This window comes from Dryobates pubescens, chromosome 35, assembly GCF_014839835.1.
Source record: "Dryobates pubescens isolate bDryPub1 chromosome 35, bDryPub1.pri, whole genome shotgun sequence".
In the NCBI taxonomy this organism is placed as follows: Eukaryota; Metazoa; Chordata; class Aves; order Piciformes; family Picidae; genus Dryobates; species Dryobates pubescens.
The window spans coordinates 4,298,274-4,306,234 of record NC_071646.1 but is presented as its reverse complement, the minus strand read 5'-3'; positions in this window follow the sequence as shown (position 1 = coordinate 4,306,234).

Below are 7,961 nucleotides of genomic sequence, written 5' to 3'. Positions count from 1 at the left end.
AGCTGTGCTTCACCTACACTTTACAGCTAAACACACACACACATGTGCTCACCTGGGAGATTCCCCATGGCTGACCTGCACTGCTGTTTGGGAAGGGCTGATGCAAGCTGGGACACTGACTTCCAAAGCTGTTGGAAATGACTCTAGCTCCTGACTCCTGGATGGAAGCAGCCTGCTGTAGCCTACCTCGGAAATCCAGCAGTCCCAGGTCATTTGAGGTGACCTCTAGTTGATCCTCACCCAGGAGGCTCAGAAGGATGCTTTGTGTTTTCAAACCCTCCTTTGCCTTGTAAACAAAGTGCTGTGGAGCCACCTGTGCCTCTCCTGTGGGTGTAGCTTTGTTTGGAAGCCTGGCTGGGGGAAACGTGTGTGGAGGCAGCAGTGCCATTGCTGCTCTCCACTGCATGCTCCTGCTGCCTGGGCTTGCATCCAAGTCAAATACTTTGAGTTCATTGAGAAAGGTACTACCCAAATTGCTCTGAGTTGCTTAACTGCTAGTAGGTAATTTTCTCAGCTTGCTTTCCAGTTGCCTGTGTGTCACTGGGGCTGTTCCTCACTCTGGGCTCATCCTGGTGATTAATTGATGTGTTGTGTTCATGTAATTTCACTTCTTGCTCCGTGGGGGCCCATAAGGTAACCAACCTAATGCTTGTGAGAGTTGAACACTGTCCAGCCTTTGTGTGGGGTTATAAATGAAGGGCTGCCTCCCATGTATCATCCCAAGAGCTGCTTTCTTTCACTGTCCTCCCCTGACACAGCAGGAACAGCGAGGGGCTGGGCTTCTGCTGAAAGCAGGCTGGCAGTGGGTGCTGGAATCACAGAAGCACCAAGGTTGGAAGAGACCTCAAAGATCATCAAGTCCAAGCTGTCACCTCAGACCTCATGACTAAACCATGGCACCAAGTGCCATGTCCAATCCCCTCTTGAACACCCCCAGGGATGGGGACTCCACCACCTCCCTGGGCAGCACATTCCAATGGCTAATGACTCTCTCAGTGAAGAACTTTCTCCTCACCTCCAGCCTAAACCTCCCCTGGTGCAGCTTGAGACTGTGTCCTCTTGTTCTGGTGCTGGGTGCCTGGGAGAAGAGACCAACCCCTTCCTGGCTACAACCACCCTTCCTGTCTCCAGGAGTGCCAGCAGGGCCTGGGGAAGGAGGAGCTCAGGATGATTTCCTAGCAGGATTGGTGAGGCTTTATAGGAGCAGCCATGTGCCAAGCAGGGCCTTACCACCTGATCCATCCCATAGTGACACCATATACAGCCACCTGTGATTAAGTTACAGCTATGTGTGCAGATCAGAGTGGCAGTTGTGGCCCAGGGCAGGTAAACATTGACTGCTGCCACTGCTCTGAAACATGCCCTAGGGTGACCTTGTAGCCACTGGGGTGGCAAAAGCCTTTCCCTGGGGCTGTGTGTGATGTTAGCAGACTTCTCAACCTCTTACTCCATTCAGAGTAGCCAGTGAAACCCCAGGAACCTGAGCCCCAGCCTTTATTTATCTACCTGATGCTAAGGTGTGTACTGTACAGCACTGATGGAGTCTGGGATCCATTTAGGCAGGGTTTGAGTTTGGGGTGGGGTTGGGTTGGGTTGTTTTGGGGGGTTTTGTGTGTGTCTTTCCATGTCAAGCCAGATTAGTTTTGATCAGAATGCCCAGGAGGAGGGAAGCTGCATTTCTTCTGCCAGCCTCTTCTCCAGAAGTCCTCTCCAAAGGAGAGGAAGGAGAGAGGGGAGAATAAGCACAGAGAGGACAGCTCTTGTTTGTGAGGCAACTGGGCAACTAAATCCCTGTGGGAGCTTGCCCTCTCTTACTGCTGGTTGTAAAGAGAGTGTCTGAAGATCTTTGTGGATCAGGACCTTGTCTCAGCCCACATGCCTCAGGTTGTCTCCTCTAGATGTGGTCATCTGGCACTGAGAAACTTTCAAGGAGTGAAACTTGGCCACCCCTCTGAAAGCAGCAGTGTGAGGTGGTTTTGTCTACCAAGTATTTCTGGGTGCCAGGGGCTGCTTGAGCCAGCTCTGGTTCATGTGGGCTTATTACAGTCACAGAATTGTCAGGGTTGGAAGGGACCTCAAGGCTCAGCCAGTTCCAACCCCCATGCCGTGGGCAGGGACACCTCACACCACAGCAGGTTGCTCACAGCCACATCCAGCCTGGCTGCAAACACCTCCAGGGATGAGGCTTCCACCACCTCCCTGGGCAGCCTGTGCCAGGCTCTCACCACCCTCATGAGGAAGAACTTCTTCCTAACATCCAATCTCAATCTCCCCACTTCTAGTTTTGTTCCATCCCCCCCCCAGTCCTATCACTCCCTGACACCCTCAGAAATCCCTCCCCAGCTTTCTTGCAACCCCCTTCAGAAACTGGAAAGCTACAGTAAGGCTCAGAGCCTTCTCTTCTCCAGACTGAACAACCCCAACTCTCTCAGCCTGTCTCACAAACCACTTCAGAGCTGTCCTCTGGGGATGAGTCTCTTGCAGTGATGCACCACGGTGGGAGCCCTTCATCCTTTGAAGCTGGGGGTGCGTGTGACTGGCTGTTCTCTGTGTGTGTCAGCAGTGGTTCTCCTGCCATCAGAGCCCTCAGTCACCAAGATGCTGCTGACAAATCCCCATGGAGATGGTCGCTCTTAGCCCTGGGGCTGCACTGCAGTGGTTCTTGGTCTGACTTTGTCCCAGGCTGGTTCCCTTCCAGAGGAGGGCAAGGAGGCTGGGGAGGGGTCTGGAGCACAGCCCTAGGAGGAGAGGCTGAGGGAGCTGGGGTTGCTTAGCCTGCAGAAGAGGAGGCTCAGGGGAGACCTTCTTGATCTCTCCAACTCCCTGCAGGGAGGTTGTAGCCAGGTGGGGGTTGGTCTCTTCTCCCAGGCAACCAGCACCAGAACAAGAAGGCACAGTCTCAAGCTGTGCCAGGGGAAGTCTTGGATGGAGGTGAGGAGAAAGTTCTTCCCAGAAAGAGTAATTGGCCATTGGGATGTGCTGCCCAGGGAGGTGGTGGAATCCCCATCCCTGGAGGTGTTCAAGGGGGGATTGGACGTGGCACTTGGTGCCATGGTTTAGTTGTCAGGAGGTGCTGGGTGAGGGGTTGGACTTGATGATCTCTGAGGTCTATTCCAACCTCATTGATTCTATGATCTCCTCCAGCTCTGGCCAGGCTTCTCCATTCCCTGCTCCTCATCCTGGAATTGTTGTGAGGGTGCCAAGGCTCGTAGATCCCTGACTCTGAGCAAGGCAGGGTGTAAAGGTCAGAGTCAAGCCCATTAATAACAAGGTGCAAAGGGCTGCTTTCTGTGTAATGTGAAGCTTTTTACTTATTTCATTTTTGCACTTTGGGGCTCTGTTTGCTTATGGAGCTCTTGGTGTCTGGTACCTATTTAGGCTGCGAGCAGGCAATTGGGTTCCTTCAGGCCTTCAGAGGAATGCAGAAAATTGTTCTCTGGTGTTGTAATTCTGCTGGGATAACTGGAGCTTATTTGTCTCACTGCTTATTAAATGCATACTTGTCTTGAGGTCCTCTTTTCTTTCTTTTCTTTCTGGTTTTTTTTTCTGAGAAACGTTGGGTGAATCCCAAGGACCACGAGTGAGAGGAAGATTCCAGGGGGAGGGGGGAGAGGGAAGTGCCTGCACCTCTCTGCATCATCCTCCTCCGGTGCCAGCAGGCTGAAGAGGTTAAACAGGAGAGCAAACTCCCCTGGAGAGGAGGAGACATACGTGGGGCTCATACAGACATAAATTAGCTTTGCCCTTCCCCCTGCCCAGAGCTGACAGGCTGAGGGGAGATGCACCTCCCAGGCTCCTAATCTATGGGGTGTGTGGCTGGGGCCACGTGAGGCTGCGCTGAGGCTTCAGAGTGGGACCAGCTGTGGAGGTTAGGAGCAGATGTGCACTGGTGCTGTGTTCTTAGCAGAGGGCAGCATTGGCAGCAGGGGCAGACAGCAGATGGGGTTCAGACTCTGCCAGCCTCTCAGCAGTACCCAGCCTGCCCTGTCTTGCTGTTCAGGAGGACAGGCAGACCCCCCTCCTCCTGCTGCACAGGTGACATGTGAGCTCTTCTGATCTTCAACTTCTGGGTCCAAAACCTTTAAACAGCAGGTCACACCGAGAGCAGCCATCAAGGTGGGCTTCTGTGAGTTGTCTTTGGTCTGAATTCACCCAGCTTTTAGCGAAGGTGGACAGAGAGGAAGGGGAGCTTCAGTTTCCAGCTCCCTCTCCTGGCTCCCTCCTCCCTTTCTGGAGCCTCCGAATTGGGGTGTGCTCTGTGTGCCCCAGCCCTCAGTGCTGTGGGGAGCAGGCTGGGATCAGGCATGGTGCTCATAAGCTTGGAATTTTCCTCGTTTCCAGCTTCCATTGTTGTGCTGTGATTTTTGGTAGGCCCTGAGGCTGGTCCCCAGGGAAGGCCAGACAGCACCCACCCCTATTGCATCAGCACGGGGGCAGCCTCCACGCCGAGCCTGCTCCTCCGCTGGGGATCTTCTTGCTTTGGTTATTCCTGGCCAATGACATTTTCCCTTTCTCTGGATGCATGGATTGTGCAATCACACCTTGGCCTCCTCAGCCCAGACCCTTCTCTTGAGAACCTCTTGATTTCTGTTCTAGTTTGGCTGGAGGCTATCATCAGTTGCAAACCAGAGTGACACACGATGTGACTATTGCATTCCCCTGCATTGACTCATCTGCTGGGATTCCAGAGCAGGAACCCCCTGCTGCTGGCTGGAGCAGCCCTCCCTGACTGCTGCAGCAGTGTGGGGTGTGGAAGCTCCTGCACAGCCCCTGACAGATGATGCAAATGTTGTCCAAATGCCCCACGCCATCTGTCGTCCCTCAGAGCAATGACCCCACCGGGCACCTTGGCATCGGCGCAGGTACCTCAGCAGAGCCCTCTGCCACGTGTGGATGGGATGGGGAATAGGGCCCCCAGGAGCAATGAGGGGGGCTTTAGGAGGGGGTGGAGCTGAGCAAGGGACACATTCTCCATGCCTGGAGCTCCAGAACATAACAGATCTACCCCAGCATCCACCCAGATGGATGTTGCTGGTACCTGGGCTCAGCCACACACGTGGGTCAGGAGAGAAAATGGCCTGGATTGGTATGGATCCTGTGCTTCCAGTGCTGCCTCCCTCCTCCTCTGTCCTGTCCAGCTTCATCAGAGAAGGTAATTTATTCAGAAGCTCGTTAAGCAATTAATTCTGCTCCTTGTCCTTGAGTTCAGACATGCTTTGGACAGGAGGGTAATTAGAAGATGATCTTGCACAAAAGGCTCCCTGCAGGTTTTAGGCAGATGACTGAAAAGAGGCTGGGAAAGGAGCTGGGAGGCTGCAGCCTTCAGAAACGTCCTGAGATGGGAAACATCTGCTGGCTGAGGATGAGTGTGCTGGAGGGGAGCTTGGTAGGGCTCGGTGGGGAGGCACAGACCAGTTCCTTCAGCCCACACTGGGACATCATCTTGCACAAGGACTGGGAGTTAGCTCCAGCTCCCTGGTGTGCTTCTGATCCCAGGCATTGTGCTTTGCTAATTGCTTGTTAATAAACAAGAAGCAGTGAGTGTAGCCTTGCAGAGGAACCACCCTCCTTTTCTCTTGGGCTGTCTCCACCACTGCTTCTCTGCCTGCTTCTGCAATCCTGGTACCTGCTTCCCAAGCTTTGTGACTCCTCTGCTGTGCTGGGACAGGGGGAGGCAGCTGGGCAGAGCATCCTGCTGTGTGCCCTGACAGGCTCTGGGTGGTTTGGTTACTCTACAGCGTGCTGAAGGTCTCCAGTTCTAGTGTCTGGGTGGTGACACAGGGAGAGGGGAAGGCAGCACACCCAAGACAACCTGTCCTTGGGAGCTTTCTCCTTTGCCTGGAGATGCTGAACATCTGCATGCAAAGGGAAGCTGTGTTGTGGCAGCAGCCACTGATTGAGGTGTCACTCAGCAGGAGGACCTGCAGCTCTGCCAAGGACTGGTTCTGCTGGAAGAGCCCTCCCAGGGGTCCTCTGGAGAGAAGAAATGGTTTATTGACGGCTGACCCCCGGGCCCCAGGCACTGGGTCCCTCCCAGCCCACCGAGCGTGTCCGGCTCTGGGAGGGAGCTGGGGATTGACTGCTGAGGGGCAGCGTTTTCCCAGTCCGTAGTTAATTGATGGTGGGTGGAGCAGTAATGAAGATAAACGAGGGAGCGGAGCAGCCCTGTGCCGGCGGCCGCGGAGCTGCGGGAGGACCGGGATGCCTTTGGCTCAGGCTCCAGCTCACCTGCCAGCATTCCTGCTGGCAAAGCTTCGGAGAAGTGCCTCTCCTTGAGGTTCAGAGGGCTTTGAAGGGCCTGGGCTGGGACTCAAGAGCCTCCCAGGTAAACAGCAGCTCGAGTGTGAGTCCTGCAAGGGCAGTGTGGGGGGAAGGTGCTGCTCAGCCCCCTTGTGCTCTCAGCGCTGGATGCTGAAGGTTTAGTGCTGTAAGGAACGGGTTAAGCAGGAGGAGGTGGGATTCCTCTGGCAGGTTTCAGAGCTCATTTAAAACATCACCTTTGTGCTTGTCCATGGCTCTGCAGCAGCTCTGCAAAGGGTCCTTCTCCTGCATAGCAGTCCTGGTGGTCTGGCACGGAGTGAGATGCTCTAATCTGGCCCATGGCAGACTCTTGACATTCTTTGAGCAATTCCCATCAAAGCACTTCTCAAAGTGGTTTTCTCTCACCACTTAAACGAATATTTCCTAGGGCCATTGGGTGAAATCCCCACTCAGAGATGCTCTCCATGCAGTAGCCGAGGGGTGGCTTAGGACCACAATAATCTTCTTTGCCTTAATCCCATCCTGCTACTTTGACCTTCCTTCAGACCTTGCCTGTGGAGCTGCTCAGCTCCCTCTGCCCACACATCTGGCTGCTGCTGGGGGGCACTTTGAGTACATGGGGAGCTTTCCCAGCACCCCCAGAAGCAGCAGTGGTGCGAGAGCAGAGCCAGGTTGAAGCATGGACAGGGGGAGTACCACTGGGGGCTTTTTTTTCCTGCTGTTCTTAGCTTCTAACTTCCACGAACAAAGACTTTGAGTGTGTGGAGTGTCCTCACCTGCCCACCAGCACAACATGAGGAAAGCTGACAGCATTTTGCCAGGGTCAGGAAGGAAGCAGAGCAGGGCCTGCTTGGGGCAGGGGGCAGTGAGCTCTGCAAGTGGAAAAAGCTTCTGGTAGCCTCAGGATGTGCTCAGGAGTTGCAGTGATTGTGGGAATTTTGTTTTACCTGGGGCATTGCAGTCTGCAGGTCCAGCTGCCTTGGGCAGTAAGCCTGTGTGTGAGGATTGGCACCTTCTGACCACACTATAAAATACCTGGGCACCAAATGAAGTAGAATGCATGGAATCATAAAGTGCATCTGGTTGGAAGGGACCTTCAAAGGTCATCTTGTCCAACCCTTCTGCAATGAGCAGGGACAAATCAGCCCTCACTGCTTGCCCATGTTGGGGGAAAAAGAACCTCCAGTGCTGGGAGGGTTTGATCTCAGTATCTACAGGCTGCTGGCCCCCTCCTTTCATCACCTTCATTTCAGTTGATAACTTAGGTGTTTGGTTTGTTTTTATTTGATGGGGAAGGTCTGAAAACCAACCTAGCATCTCCTGCTTGACCCACTGCTATGCCATTAGATGTCCTGGAGTGTGCTGCTGCTTGTGAAGGGCTCCCCAGGGCTGTTGGGTGCTGGGGCTCTGCTGTGTGGCAGACTCAGCAGGAAGCCCCTGGGAGCTGCAGGTGAGTAGGAAGCAGAAACTCATGGGGCTGTTTCCTGCTCTGGGAACATGCCCAGCTGGGGGTGGGGGGGAATTCAAAAAGCAAAGAAGGTCATTTTCTGATACAGGTTTATAATGAATTTTGACTTAAAACAGTAAGCAGTATACACAACATACAGGTGAGCTTTACAGAGATGCTCTGGTGTCTGGCTCCAGAACCTACCAGGACCTGCACAGACTCCTTTTGCTTTCTTTAGCCCTCTGTGGCCACC